This window comes from Nicotiana tabacum, chromosome 4 (genome assembly GCF_000715075.1).
Source record: "Nicotiana tabacum cultivar K326 chromosome 4, ASM71507v2, whole genome shotgun sequence".
NCBI lineage: Eukaryota > Viridiplantae > Streptophyta > Magnoliopsida > Solanales > Solanaceae > Nicotiana > Nicotiana tabacum.
The window spans coordinates 83314857-83330893 of NC_134083.1; positions in this window are offsets into that span (position 1 = coordinate 83314857).

The following is a 16037-nucleotide window of genomic DNA, read 5'->3' on the forward strand; positions in this document are numbered from 1 at the left end:
TAAATTAGACTTTTTTAATTATAATAGTTTTTTATTTAGTTTTATTCTTTTATTCTACTGCTCAAATTAATACTTAAATTTATTACAGGTAATATCAATATTAATTATTTATTATCTTTATTTATTTAACAATTTATGTCAAATTTTATCCTCTCACACTATCTCTACCCTCTCTTTTTATATTATTTTTTCTACTATAAAATTTTATATAGTTATTTTATTTAGTATTTAATCCAATAATGGACAAACAAAAAAGAAGAAGAGCATCCACTCATATTTTCTTATACTTCACCAAAGTCTTGAGGTATTCTTTTCCGTCCTTGGAGTTTTCTTTTCCTATTCAGAAGCTTGGATGATATATGATTTTTTTGTTTTTCAATTCAAAAGTTTAGAAAATAATTGAGTTGATTTGATTTTAAGAAATAAATAGACATAAGATATATAGATTATTTTTTATTTTATTCTTAATCTTCTTCTTCTTCTTCTTCTTATTATTATTATTATTAGGAGCAGCATTAGTGTGTATTGATAATACTTCCATATTTATCTTTATAACTAGTGAAATTTTTCGCGCTTCGTGTGAATATAAGAAATATCACTAAATTTTAAAAAAATAAAAATAACGACATATAGTGGATGAGAGAGATATTTTCTGTAAATTAATATGGATATAAAAGATAATTCTACATACTGATAAATCATATACTTGTCATTTTAATTAGAATTAGATTTTAGGTAACTGTATTTTTTCCTGATTTTCTTTTTAAAAGGAAATAAAAGAGAAAGGATTTTTAAGAAAAAGATTTCACTTACATATATTATAATTAATGAGGAGGAAGTGAGAGGTTAATACATGACTCTTTAAGTACAATTATATGTTAGAGGCATGTAAATAGATAATTTTTTCATTAGATAGTAAAACATCAGCTTTGCTAAAATTTCTCCTATTCAAATAAAAGAAATATGAAATAAAAGTAAAGAAACTAATAACGAAAATAAAACAAAACAAAAGAAAAGAAATATGTGGAAATTGCGGCGTATTCTTTTTTCTATTCCTTCTCGTTATGCCCTTTTTAGCCTTCATCTTTGTCTTTTCTTTTCTATTCATTAGTTTCCCTCTCATATTCTCCATTCCAAGGAGAACATAGTACTTCACTTCAGAATACTTGCTCAATTATTTGTATCCTATCAGCAAATTAAAAAAGCTTTTTTTGTCTTACAAATAATAGGCAATTCAAAGAAGAAAATCAAAAGATAACTTTCAAAAAGAAAGATAATTATCACAATACTTCAAAAAGAATCAAAAGTTACAAAATAAACCAAATACTTTATTTTATTTTGTCGTACATATAATACATGATCCAATCATATGAATAAAATAAAAGACAATTTACTACTTACTTTATAAAAATCACAAGTAGAAATGACGTAGAAAATAATTTCTATTATACAAGAAACAAACATGCCGATGGCTCAGCAAAGAAGAACTTGCGTCTGCGACTTTTAGCTATAACACTTTTTACTAACTAAAAGAAATAAGAAGTGTTGCCAAAATATCCAATGAAGGGCGTATTTCAATATTTAAAATTTATCCCTTTTACACAATGAGTTGTTATTGGTTACTGGTTAGTAGTTAGCAGATTTCCAACAAAGTTTAACTCATAAGTAATTAATTTGAGTCTAAACGAAAATGTAGACTTGCGACAATCAAACGTTCATAGAAAATAAAGCAAAAGAGAACACACGAGAAAGTAAATAGAGAAGAAAAAGATACAACTTGAGACCTTAATCTTAAGAAAATAGAAGGAAATAGAAATGCAAAATCAATGTATAATTTTTCGAGTTCTTGTCGACACCCCCTCCCGCAATATCGATCATTATTCAAGAGCCTTCTTCCTCAAGCCAAACTAAAACATGAATCAAATATTGCCGTAAATATGACAGCATTACTATTTCAGGTAAAGAATAAAAAGGGTTGTCTTGGGTAGGGGTCTCATGAAACAAAGTTATGAATTTATATAGGAAAAAATAGATAAATACCATAAGGTATATATTTTAATTTTTAAATTAAATATGTGGGGGTTATGAATATAAAAGGCATGGGAGTTATGGATATTATTAAGAGTAGAAGTTAAGGTAGTATGAGTTATGAAAATAAAAATTTAAATTTTAAAGTAAATAAAGGACAACAAAGATAAATGGAAATGATATTCAAGTGCTAAAGCTACGTGAGCTTTGTTCTAGAAAACTACTACATGTGTTCCTTATTACTCATTTACTCCATTGTGTTAAATAGATTAAATGAGAGAAATGGAGGGGAAGATTAAAAAAATGAGATAAATTATCATAAACTACACATTAAACATTTGGAGGTTATGAATATGAAAGGGATTGGAGTTATTGAGACTATTAAAAGTATAGGTTATGAAGATAAAGAGTTGTGAGTTATGAAAATAATTTTTTTTTTAATATAAAATAAATTGAAAGAATGATGAAAAATTCCCAAAATAGGAGAAAAAAGATAAATATATTTCTTGGCTTAAGAGAGGTGCCACCTCACTTTTATATTGCTCTCTTTTATATATTGAGAGAGATATTAGTTAAGATAAAGGTATTATTTTTATCCTTAAACTCATTATAAAAAAAAATCTTATTAGTCAAGATAGGGCAGTTGACTGTATCTTTAGAAAAATATTCACTTTCTTTCCATTCCAATTCAAAAGAATCTTATTTACTACCTTTACATTTATTTTTTCTTTAAAAAAATCTTACCTTTCAATTTAAAATAAATATTATTATGAATATTATCCTAAATTGCCAAGTGACTTTATAATAGCTTGCCACTTGACTTAACCACAATGCTAACTTTCTTCCTTTAATTTAAATTTTTTTTTGAAAAAAATCTTACTTTTCAATTTAAAATAAATATTATCCTAAATTGTCAAGTGGCTTTATAATAGCTTGCCACTTGGCTTAACCATAATGCTAACTTTCTTCCTTTAATTTTTTTTTTATAAAAAATTTTTACTTTTCAATTAAAAATAAATATTATTATAATTATTATCCTAAATTGTCAGAGTGGTTTTATAATAGCTTGTCACTTGGCTTAACCACAATGCTAACTTTCTTCATTTTATATATATATATATATATATATATATATATATATATATATATATATATATATATATATATATATATATATATACTATAAGTGGGGATAACCGGGCAGCTCATGGTCAATATGTCTGCCGGGCAAAATTGTGGGTTATCTTCAATTTTATTGCTTTTTTTCTTTTTAAAATTGTAGGAATACTCTGCTAAAGGATTCAAGCATTTTCATTTTATTTTTCAAAGTGGACATGCAATCTCTTTTTGTATAACTCCAGTTTAAATAGATAGAGCAAAAGAAAGAATTTTACAACAAATTATATATGTTTTGATATATACAGTGAACTCACAATGAAAGACAATCTATCCACACAAAAAAATACTAATATATTTCCGTGTTTAAAATGAACAGACACGTGCTTTTAAAGGAGCTTATAGTTAAAAGATAATAACCATTGTTTGAAATAATAATTTATTTTAAAAAGATGAATTTAATAATTAAATATAAAGTAACGAGTCAGCTGTAATAGTTCAAAGATAAAAAAAATCTTATATTTTATTTTGAATTAACTTAATTGATTTTATGATACAACAATAATTGTTGCACATAATATTGTTCTTGAATACCAAAATATTCGTTGTACCAAATAATGGGTTATCCAATATTTTATTTTTAGTAAAAAAAGAAGTCCATGCATATGGTAGAGGTCAGATTAGACTTCAAGAAAATGATCGGAGATTACATTCTAAATACTGCTTTAAAAATGGTATTCTTTTCCATGCATTTGCAAATAAAATAAAAGAAATGCATATTCAACAATTTTGAGATATCCTGGATGGTTTACTTCTACTAATTGGATTTTATCCTCCTATTACCAAACGAGCTTGTAAATATGCTCAAAGCGGGATAAAAGTAAGTTGTGGCTGAAAGAAACAAATCAATCCCAAATAAAAAATCATAAAAAGAAGTAGTACTATGCATCTTTCAGCTGCTAATTCTTTTTAATAGTTTTCTTAATACTGAATCTTTTTAATACTTGACGACAAACAAATTACGATTGTATGGATAATTAATAATCTCTAATGATAGACGAGTAGACAAAAGCAGAACTCGATGAAATCGCGTATCATGAAACACACAGCTTGCACATTATACCTGAAAGCAAGATTAAATCATAAAAGTCAATAATTTCATTTAAATCAATTTAAATATTTAACTCAAAAGGTTAAGTGAAAAGGAAAATCTCACAGTATTGGGCCCGTGATGAGCACGGGTCAACTTTTACTAGCAGAAGATATAAATGTGAAAATGTTTAAGCTAAATGAAACGTTACGGCCGGAAAAGAAACAGAAGGAAAAAATGAAACGTCACAATTTTTTTGGCTCAACCAATTAAGTTAAAGGTGTTTTTTAAGGGGTTTCTATGACAAGATAAAGGAAAAAATGGGAGAAAAAAACAAAAAATTGAGAAAAAAGATAAATTGAATTCCTTATTTATAAAAGGTGCCATATCGCTATCTATTGTCCCTCATTTTTGGACGACTCTATTCTAAATTTTAATTGCACCAGATTCTCTACGGAATTAAAAATCTTATTTCCATTATGTAAAAATTAAAACGAATATTTCTTGTCTAATGAATTAAGTTGTAGTCTAGGTTATCATTTGAGAGTAATAATTGTGTTAAAATAGGCTTCACAACGTTTGTCGGAATGTATGGTACATGTCACTTGGTCACGTGATTGGGAATTTTAGACATGGACCAAACGTTATTATTTCACAGTAATGGAACACCTAAGCAGAAAAGGTTTTTGTCCTGTATGAAAAACAAAAATTGCCAAAATACATGTGTTTCGATAAATCACGAGTTTCATTGCAAAAATTAGGCATCATCTGGTAAGAAAAACTTTTTATTAGTAAGGAACATTGTCTCTTTCCCAAGATTGACGAATCAATTAATTGGTCATGTCCAATGTGTCTGTATTCAAAAGCAGAGGATTTAAAGAAAGGAACACAGCTGTCAGCACAACGATAGATAGACATTCAACTTTCAATTAAATGTTACTATTTTATAGGAATATAAAGAAAACTCTACACTTAAGAGGACAGTTAAAGAATCTTCGAATATGTAGAGAGAATATCTTAACGTATATGGCTTTATACTTGCAAATATGTAGAGCAACATCAACAAATCCAATGTAACAACTCTTTACTCAAAAAAAAGATAAAGTTGAATTTATACGTAGTTTTAAGGATACGTAATATAACTTGATACAAATTAAAAAAATAAGTAAAAGTATATCGAATATTAACTGTAAAAAAAATGAATACAAACCCAAATTGAATAGAGAGTGATTGATAAGAAAACATGATGAATCAATATCAAAGTCCAAAAAGGATAATATTTGCTAGATGTTATGTAAATCTCAGTAAATCTGAATGTGTGAATGAATGAATGTCCCTTTACAAATGATAACCACTCTTAATATAGTGGATGAATCATACTTTGGGTATAATTAAAAATACATAGTGAGGATCCCATGATAGATTAATTAATTGACTTTTCCTTGATTCAAGCCGTGATTTCCGCAGAGATTCTCTCCCCACTTGCAGCTATAACGGCTTTTTTATTTCTTGGCTCGGTCTCGATCTTGGCCGATCTCAACCTTGATCGGTCTCTAGGTCTCGAGCTCCATCTTGGCTGATCTCGATATTGATCGGTCTCTAGGTCTCGAGCTCGATCTTGGTCGAACTCGATATCGATCGGTCTCTAGGGTCCGAGCTAGACAATCTAACTTTGCATCATGGCTTCGATATTACAATGATGGACCTCGGACTATTATGTTCCAATCTTGATTTGTCATAAGAAGGGCAAACTCGGTTTTGACCGTATACAATCCTGCAGGTAGAATCTGGGGAAGGTAATATGTACACAGATCTTACCTCTAGTATGTGAAGGTAGAGAGACTGTTTTTGATAGATCCCGGCTCAAAGATATACTTGTAAATATGTATGCAATAAAAATACCTCTTTAAAGTAAATTTACATAAATAACACTTAAATATCCTCGATCATCTCACCTCAATTTGAGCAGGAGAAAGTAAGGAATTTAAAATTGGAACGTCACAAATGAAATGGAGAAGTAAACAAGGCAAGCCTTGGTAAAATGGCCGGCGTCCTTGACTATTTGTAGATACATGAAATTAAACATCTATATACTTAGTAGTTAGTAGAGCCATATTGGATAGGCTTGGCCGGTAACCATACATGTTTAGCTAACCTTATCACAGTGAAAATACAATTAGACAGAGAGTGATACAACAGCAACAAAAGTATGACATTTAGCTTCTAAGTAGAATGGAAAATTAATGGTTGTTTTTAAATGAAGAATTAACTCAAATAGTCGCCGACCCAACATTAGAGCAACAACAAAGTTGTATTTGTGTGATTGAACGGTCACATATTCGAATTGTGAAATATCTAAAACTGTTCCTTAGAAAGAGGTTGCTTCCTCATCTCGGCCAGCCGGCGAGAAAACAGTGGTGGAGCCAGACCTTGAAGAACTTGTTCCCGGAGGGTGCGTTATTGATTCCGATTTAATAGTAGAGAAACCCTTATCGGTTGTTGGTCGATGCAAGCCGGTATCTCGATATATATGCTCGATACCAAAAAGTCTTCTTGATCTGGTGAAAAAGGACTGCAATTGGGAAAACAAAGAGGTTGTGATGCCGGCACCTGGGGAGGCGATCACTATCCACGTGGAAGGGTATCTGAGTGTTTACACTTATCCTTTCACGCTGGGTCCCCTCGATTCAGTAATCGTTGATTTTTGCAAGAAATACCAAGTGACCCTAGGTCAAATTCACTCTTCTTTCTCGAGGATTGTGATACTGCTTCGTTTCTTTGTGAGCAAAATCGACAGGCTTCCCTTCACCCTTGACCACCTCGTAAGATTATTTAGCCCCTGACTTTACCGAGGTGGGCTGATAAAGCTTCAACACCGGTCCACCAAGGCGTTCACCTCGAGCATAGATGAAGACAAAGATCGGGGGTTGGATGGGCCAGTTTGTTTGAGTGAAGACCTTGAACCTAATCCCGGCTGAGAGTATGCCATTTTTCGAGATATGGAACATGAAACGTATGTATGATCCCTTTTTTTTTTTTTTTTTGTTTTTACTTCTTCATCTTTTCTTATCAGTGTTTTTCTTGAAGCAGACGTTGCTTGGATGCCGGGTGCGGTTCCCTACCTCGAGAACTGGGTCAGGAACCTGGTTTCGACGTCAACATACATCGAGCGCGCGTGGCGCGATTTGTCAAAGGGTCGGTGGGAGGCTCGTACTCATGGTAGGCCTTCTTCTCGGCTTTACCGATTTGCCTATCGTTCAAGCATTTTTTCTCAAGTATGAGTTTATTTACTTTCTCCTTTTGTAGGTCTCGAAAAGGATGCGGTTATGAGACCCTCGCCCAGAGATGAAGAGGCTTTACCGCCTATATCAAAATCAATGACGGAGATTAAGAGAAAAAGGGCCTCGAACCCTGAGGGTCAAAAACCCAAGAAGAGAGCGACCCATAAACCCAAAGGGAACACAATCCCACTGACTATGGAATAGGTCCTGAGTTTAAGGAAAGAAGAAGAAGAAGAAGAAGAAGAAGAAGAAGAAGAAGAATGTGACTCTGGGCTGGTGGCCTGTGCACGAGCTAGCACCGATATTCAAAAAAATTTGGTACCAGTGGAAGTTGATACTACTTCGTCCAGGCTTGATGAGGTCGGGGAGGAGACTTTGACCCAAGTTCCTGAGCCGAGAGGGACCGAGGATGTTTTACCTCGGGGAAAAGAGACCGTCGAAGAGGCGGTGGATGCCGGTGCAGGAACCGAACTTAAGGCTCCCCAAGACGAAGGTTGCGCCCCGAAAAACCTACTTGGGACAATAGAGATCGGGGATTCCCCCTTGTTTCCTTCATTTTCACAGTCGATGATACGTGACGCTCAGGTCGTGGAGGCCTATCATGGGGAAGAAGCCCATGAAGAGGAAGACCCTTTACGTGGTTATTTTGTCGGGGTAGAAGATGTCACCGATCTTGGTGACTCAAAGGCTCCGAAGAAAAGCTCGGGGGAGGTGGGAGTGTCATGCCTTTTCAACGAAGCTCAACAGGCCCTGAATCGGGTAAGTTCATATTTTCTCTTTCTCAATTTTCATACTTGTACTTTTCTTTCCTTGTATAATTCCTTTTATCTATTCTTGTAGGCTTCTGCGCTTCATCACGAGGCATTCCTACGATCCCGAGGGGAGATGAGTAGGTATGAAGCCAAAATCCGAAGGCTTACTAAGGAGAGAGATGCCTTCAAGCTTCTCAGTGAGCAGAAAGAAGGAGAAGCAAAAGGATTTCGGGATGAGCTAGACGCAACTCGAAAAGAGCAAGCCCATCTAACCGAGCAGGTAAAAAGAAATTTTGAAGTTAATGTCACTGACTCGGGCGTGATGGCTAACAGTTCAGTCCCACAGGTCCAACAAAAGTTTGATGTTATCAGGCAGCTTCATGTTGAAGTGGACGCAGTGAAAATGGAGGTCGAGGAGTGGAAAAAGAACATGGACCGCCTTGTCTCAGAAAAGGAGGTTACCTGAGCTCAACTAGCCTTGGCTGAGACCCAACTCCGAGGTTTGAAAGAGAAGGTCTTGGTGCAAGCCAAGAAAATCGAGGATTTCCAGTCTCGGTTGGACTCAGCAACCTTTGATCGAGAGAGACTGGCTACAGAACTTGCAGCGGCCAAATCGGAGGTCAAAACAGCCATGGCAGATGCTAATGCAATGGTAGCCGTCTACCGGTCCGATGTTGCAGCTGCTCAGGTTTGAGCAAAGGAGATTGCCGAAGCGGCTCAGGCTCGAGAAAAATGGGTTGTCGAACATGCTAAATGCCAGTCTCGAAGGGAGACTCTCGAGGAGATCTATGCTCGTGGCTTCGATCTTACAGCCGAGATTGAAAATGCTAAGGAGCTCGAGGCCGAAGCTAGAGTGTTGGCCTTTCCTGATGATGATGATGATTCCGGGAGTATGAGCGGATCTGAAAGCGAAGGGGGCCTCGAGGGTGAAGATGCTGCTCCCGGAGAGGACTAAGTCCTTTAGGATTAGTATGTTTTGTATTTCTTTTAAGACTGTTTCGGTCTTTTGTAGAGAAACTTGATCGGGACATGCTGCCCTTGTAAATGATTTTTGACATATATAAAAAACTTTCTTCCTTATAGAATTGTGAAGTTGTATTCTAAGGTCAGGGTTAAGATAATTTAATCAAAACCGAACTAGTGTAGCCCTTAGGCCTTTTGATCGAGTGAGTGCTTGCTCGAGCTCGAAGTAAAGTAAGGTTTTTAGTTGAGCGAGGACGGTCTCTCGAACTCAAAGCAGAAAACAGCCCTTAGGATTTATGGTCGAGTGAGTGCTTGCTCGAACTCGAAGTAAAGTAACCCTTAGGTTTTTAGTTGAGCGAGGACGGTCTCTCGAATCAAAGCAGAAAACAATCCTTAGGCTTTATGGTCGAGTGAGTGCTTGTTCGAACTCGAAGTAAAGTAACCCTTAGATTTTTGTAAAAAGGATTGTTTATGGCCTTGTCCCCTTTCCAGCTTGAAAGAGTTTCTTATCATTCGTATTTGTGAAAGTTGTAATGCCTTAGCATGAAATAGGGAATTGTTCAAGAGTTCCAACAATTTTGAACTCATTAGAGTTCTCGAGGCTTGATATTATCGAAGCCTTTTATGATTTTGCCTAGGGTAGCCTTTCTAACCCTGTTTTGTTACGAAATTCGGACGTCTCTGATTCGTGTTAATTCGTACGTAGCCTCTTTAGTCCGTACTTTTCGTCTTGAGCTTATTTGTTTTACTTCGAGCTTGCCTGAAGTATCAGTCCCCGAGTGGGGTGGCCGTGGCCTATAAAAATCCCTCTTTAGTTCGGGATTTTCCTCTTGGGCTTATGATCTTCGGAGTTTATATAATTTGATCTCATTGATTTTTTGGACGACAGCCCCCGATTTGTGGGGGTAATCATTCGAACTCCGGTCATGGTCAACCCTTAAGCTTGTTTTCATAATAGATTGAGAATATGAAGTAGAAGAACCTTTCTAAGTTATGAGATATCGGTAAAAAAGAAATTTCTCTTTATAAGTCATTACACATGCATACATGTTTTGTGCCAGGGCTTCGAGCAAACTACGCGGGCATGGTTCGTTTGACCATTTGGCCCTTACAAATTTTTCCTATCGAGACCCTGTTGCCATGAAGTAACTTCCTTGCATCGAACTTGTTTATTCGAGGGCAATGCTTCCCCCCAGTTAGTATTCGAGGTTGATTGTAAAGAGGCCTCGGATACTGTTGAATTGTTCTAAGTTAGCACGATCAATGGTTGCCTCATTAAAAACCTCACCGGAAAACCCATTTGGGACAAAACCGGTTTAAGGGAAAAAGAGTGCAATGCGTGCTTTCAGACCTAAAGGCTTCATGTTGAAGAATCCATCCCTGTTTCTGGTCAAACACCTGCAAGGGTTAGTTTCAAAATACAAATGAACATGTGAGGGTCATACCTTAGCAGTAGTATCATTTTATGTGTGATACGTTCCAATTACTCGGTAGTTGTTTGCCGTTTATCATACCTAGCTTGTAGGATTCTTTTTCGATGATTTCGAGAACCTGATACGGTCCTTCCCAGTACGGACCCAGTTTCACTTCATTCGGATTTCGGGTGTTGAGGGTGACTTTTCTTAGCACCAAGTCCCCGATTTTAAAATGTCGAATATTGGTTCTTCGATTGTAGTACCTCTCGATTCGATATTTTTGGGTGGCCAATCGAAAGAGAGCGACTTCTCGTCTTTCGTCCAATAATTCTAGGCTCGTATTCATGGTCTCGTTATTTGACTCTTCTGTTGCATATCGAAACCTGATGCTAGGTTCTCCGACCTCGACCGAATCAGAGCTTCGGCGCCATAAACCAACGAGAATGGTGTTGCTCCGGTAATGGATTTCGATAATGTACGGTATGCCCATAGGACCTCGGGTAGTATTTCTCTCCATTTTCCTTTGGCGTCGGTCATTCTCTTCTTAAGATTTTGGATGATGGTTTTTTTGGTCGATTCAGCTTGTCCATTCCCGCTGGGATGATAAGGTATTGATAGGATCCTTTTGATCTTGTGATCCTCGAGAAATTTAGTTACTTTCCTGCCGATGAATTATTTTTCATTATCACATACAATCTCGGATGGCATCCCGAATCTACATATGATGTGGTCTCAAATGAAGTCTATCACTTCTTTTTCTCTGACTTACTCGAAAGCCTGTGTTTCAACCCATTTAGAGAAATAATCAGTGATAAACAAAATAAATTGAGCCTTACCTGGGGCCGATGGGAGGGGGCCAACGATGTCCATTCTCCATTTCATGAAAGGCCATGGAGATAGGACCGAGTAGAGTAGCTCCCCGGGTTGATGAATCATGGGCGCATGTCTTTGGCATTTGTCGCATTTTCGAACGAACTCCCTTGCATCCTTGCCCATATCGGTCCAATAATACCCTGCTCTGATTACTTTGTGGACCAGCGAATCGGCACCAGAATTTTTTCCACAAGTGCCCTCGTGAATTTCCCGTAGGATTTAATCGGTATCTCCTGGTCCCAAAAATATTGCCAATAGTCCATCGAACATCCTTCTAAACAGCATTCCGTCTTCGGACAAGGTGAATCGTGCTGCCTTTGTGCGCAGAGCTCTCGATTTCTTTGGATCTGATGGAAGCTTCCCGTTCTTGAAGTACTTTATATATTTGTCTCTCCAATCCCAGGTTAAACTTGTGGAGTTTATCTCGACGTGACCTTTTTTGATTACCGATCTCATGAATTGTAGGACAGTCCCCGAGTTGAGTTTGTCATCTTCGACCGATGAACCTAAGTTTGCAAGAGTGTCGGCCTCGTTATTCTGTTCTCGGGGTACATGTTGCAAGGTCAAATTCCTTAAATCGATGTAGAGTCACATGTAGTTTATCTAAGTACCTCTGCATTCGATCTTCTCGGACTTCAAAAGTCCCATTAACTTGGTTTACCACGAGGAGGGAATCACACTTAGCCTCTACGACTTCCGATCCCAAGCTTCTAGCTAGTTCGAGACCTGCAATCATGGCCTCATTCTCGGCCTTATTGTTAGTCAATTTTATAGTTCTAATAGACTGTCTAACTACATTACCTGTGGGTGATTTTAGTACGATGCCTAGTCCGGACCCCTTCACGTTTGAGGCACCGTCCGTAAAGAGGGTCCAGACTCCCGAAGAGGTACCCGATTTTATAAGTAGTTCTTTTTCAATCTCGGGTACGAAGGCCAACATAAAGTTAGCCACGAAGTCCACCAAGATTTGAGACTTGATGGCGGTTCGGGGTCGATACTCAATATCATACCCACTGATTTCTATGGCCCATTTGGCCAATCGACCCGAAAGCTCGGGTTTGTGCAAAATATTTCGAAGAGGATAAGTTGTTACAACATATATCGGATGACACTGGAAATATGGTTTTAGTTTCCTAGAGGTACTTATTAAAGCAAGCGCTAATTTTTTTAAGTGTGGATATCTAGTTTCGGCCTCGTTCTTCTCGAACCAGGACTCCACTTACCGTTATCTCCGAGACAACTAAGTACAAGTAAAGTTGTTTGTCCATTTTCGGGGTATGAAGTAGCGGCGGGCTCGATAAATACCGCTTTAGTTCTTCCAAAGCATGCTGGCATTCTGGAGTCCATGCAAAGTTGCTCTTCTTCTTAAGTAGTGAGAAATATTGGTGGCTCCTATCTGAGGATCTCGAAATGAATCGTCCTAGGGTGGCTATCTGTCCTGTTAGCCTCTGCACGTCTTTTACATTATGCACTACCGTGATATCTTCTATAGCTTTGATTTTGTCGCGGTTGATCTCGATTCCCCGATTGGACACCATGAAATCAAGAAACTTACCCGAGCCAACCCCGAATTCACATTTTTCGGGGTTGAGCTTCATATTGTACTCCCCCAGTATATCGAAAGTTTCCTGCAAATGCTTTAAATGGTCCTCTGCTCGTAGGGACTTAACTAACATGTCATCAATATAAACTTCCGTTGATTTTCCTATTTGTTTTTCGAACATTCGGTTTACTAGGCGTTGATAAGTTGCACCAGCATTTTTAGACCGAATGGCATTACGTTATAACAGTAGGTACCGTACTTAGTGATAAACGAGGTCTTTTCCTGGTCTTCCAGGTTCATCTGTATCTGGTTGTACCCCGAGTAGGCATCGAGAAAACTGAGAGTCTTGTGGCCGTCCATGGCATCGATCATACGATCTATATTAGGTAAAGGGAAAGAATCCTTAGGGCATGCTTTATTCAGGTCTTTATAATTTATATGCATTCTAAGTTTGTTTCCCTTCTTAGGGACTACCACCACGTTCGCTAGCTATTCGAGGTATTTTACTTCTCGAATAGATCCTATTTTAAGAAGTTTGGTTACCTCGTCCTTGATGAAGGCATATTTGACCTCGGACTGGGGCCTTCTTTTTTTGCTTTACCGGATGGAACTTCGGATCCAAGCTTAGTTTATGAGTGGTTATTTATGGTGGGATCCATGTCATGTCAAGATGGGACCAAACGAAATAGTCCATGTTAGCTATAAGAAATTGGATAAGCTTTTTCCTAAGCTCGGGATTTAACCTCGTGCCCAGGTATACCTTTCGCTCGGGCAGACGTTCGATTAGCATGATTTGCTCCAGTTCTTCGACCGATGATTTGGTAGCGTCGGAATCATCAGGGACCATGAAGGATCGAGGGATCCCATAATCATCATCTTCGTCAGTCTTCTGCTTCTCTAGTTGGGTCGAGGCCGACGTTTGTGATTGCTATTTGGTGTCCTGTTTCTCCTTTGAATCTCATCTTTTTGTCGATGATAGTGATGATATCAGAATCACTTCATCGACGACAAACATTTCCTTTGCGGCCGGTTGCTCCCTGTAGACTTTTTTGATTCCCTCTGGTGTTGGGAATTTTAGAACCTATGAAGGGTCGAGGGTACTGCTCTCATGTTGTGGATCCATGGCCTCCCGAACATGGCGTTATATCTCATGTCGCTCTCAATCACATGGAACTTTATTTCTTGGATGGTCCCGTCCATGTTTACTGGCAAAATTATCTCACCCTTAGTAGTTTCACACGCCATATTTAATCCGTTTAGTACCAGGATTGCGGGCACGACCTGGTCCTGTAGACCGAGTTGCTCTACGACCCTTGATCGAATGATGTTGGCCGAACTACCTGGATCAATTAACACACGCTTAACTTGAGTTTTATTCATAAGTACATATATTACCAGGGCATCGTTATGAGGCTGCATGATTCCTTCCGCGTCTTCGTCACTAAAGGACAAAGTTCCTTTAGGTATGTAATCCTGAGTCCGAGATCGCTTCTCTCTTATAATCTATATCTTAGTGCATTTAAGCACCGGCCCCTGGGGGACATCGATCCCTCCGATGATCATGTGGATGATGTGTTGTGGCTCTTCTTGTTCGTTTTGTCTATTGAAATCTCTATTTTTAAAAGGGTTTTTGGCCCGGTCACTTAAAAACTCTCGAAGGTGCCCTTCATTGAATAACCGAGCTACCTCCTCTCTCAACTACCTGTAATCTTCAGTTATGTGGCCATGGGTGCCATGATACTTGCACATTTGATTGGGGTTTCTTTGGGATGGATCGGACTGTAGAGGTCGAGGCCATTTAGTATCTTTGATGCGTCCGATAGCCAACACGATGGTGGATGCATCAATGTTGAAGTTAGATTCTGATAACTATGGTGCTTCCTTAGGTCCGGTATGCCTGTCGAACCCATTTTTGTTCATCAGCCCCCGAGACCCTTAGCCTCAATTATTTCTCTTTTCGCCTTGTACGGAGTTGCGCCTGGGTTCGCTACCCCTACGATCTCCGTTATACGGCTAATAACGGTCCTTGTTCGACCTTGGTTCTCGGTCGATGTCCCTTTTAACAACGGACCCAGAACCCAAATGGTCGTCGTCGACTCTAATGTTCGATTGATATCGATTGTGTATATCAGCCTAGGTAACAACCGAGTACTCGATCAAGTTCTGCTTCAACTGTCGTGAATCCATCGAGCTTCGTTCGTTTAGTCCTTGGGTGAAAGCTTGAATGGACCAATTGTCAATGACCGGTGGTAGATCCATTCGTTTCATTTGAAAACGAGATACGGACTCTCTTAGCATCTCGTTATCTTTTTGCCTTACATTGAAAAGGTCCGACTTCCTGGTCTCGACCTTTATGGCTATGGCATGTGCTTTTACCAAAGAATCTGCAAGCATAGCAAAAGAATCGATAGAGTTAGGCGGTAAATTATGATACCATATCATTGTCCCCTTTGACAAAGTTTCCCCGAACTTCTTTAATAATACGGATTCGATCTCGTCATCTTCTAGATTGTTCCTTTTAATGGCACATGTGTAAGAGGTGACATATTCGTTGGGGTCGGTCATCCCATTATATTTAGGAATTTCGGGCATGCGAAACTTCTTGGGGATTGGTTTGGAGCTGCACTCGGGGGGAAAGGCTTTTGTACGAATTTTTTGGAATCCAAGCCCTTCAATATTGGTGGTGCCCCCGGGATCTGATCAACCCTGGAGTTATAAGTTTCTACTTTTTTGTCGTTTGCTTCAATCCTCTTTTCTCCTGACTCAATTCGTTTTGTCAGTTCCTCGAGCATCCTAATAATTTCGGGATTAGTCCCTGATTCTTGTTCATTTGATCTTACTACAGTTGGCCCCGTTTTGTGGGTGTCTTCTCGGGGTGGACCGGGCTCGGCCCTACTCGGTGCCTGAGTTTGGCTCTGCAACTGAGCTATTGCTACCTGTTGAGCTTGCAATATTTCGAAAATCATACGCAGGCTG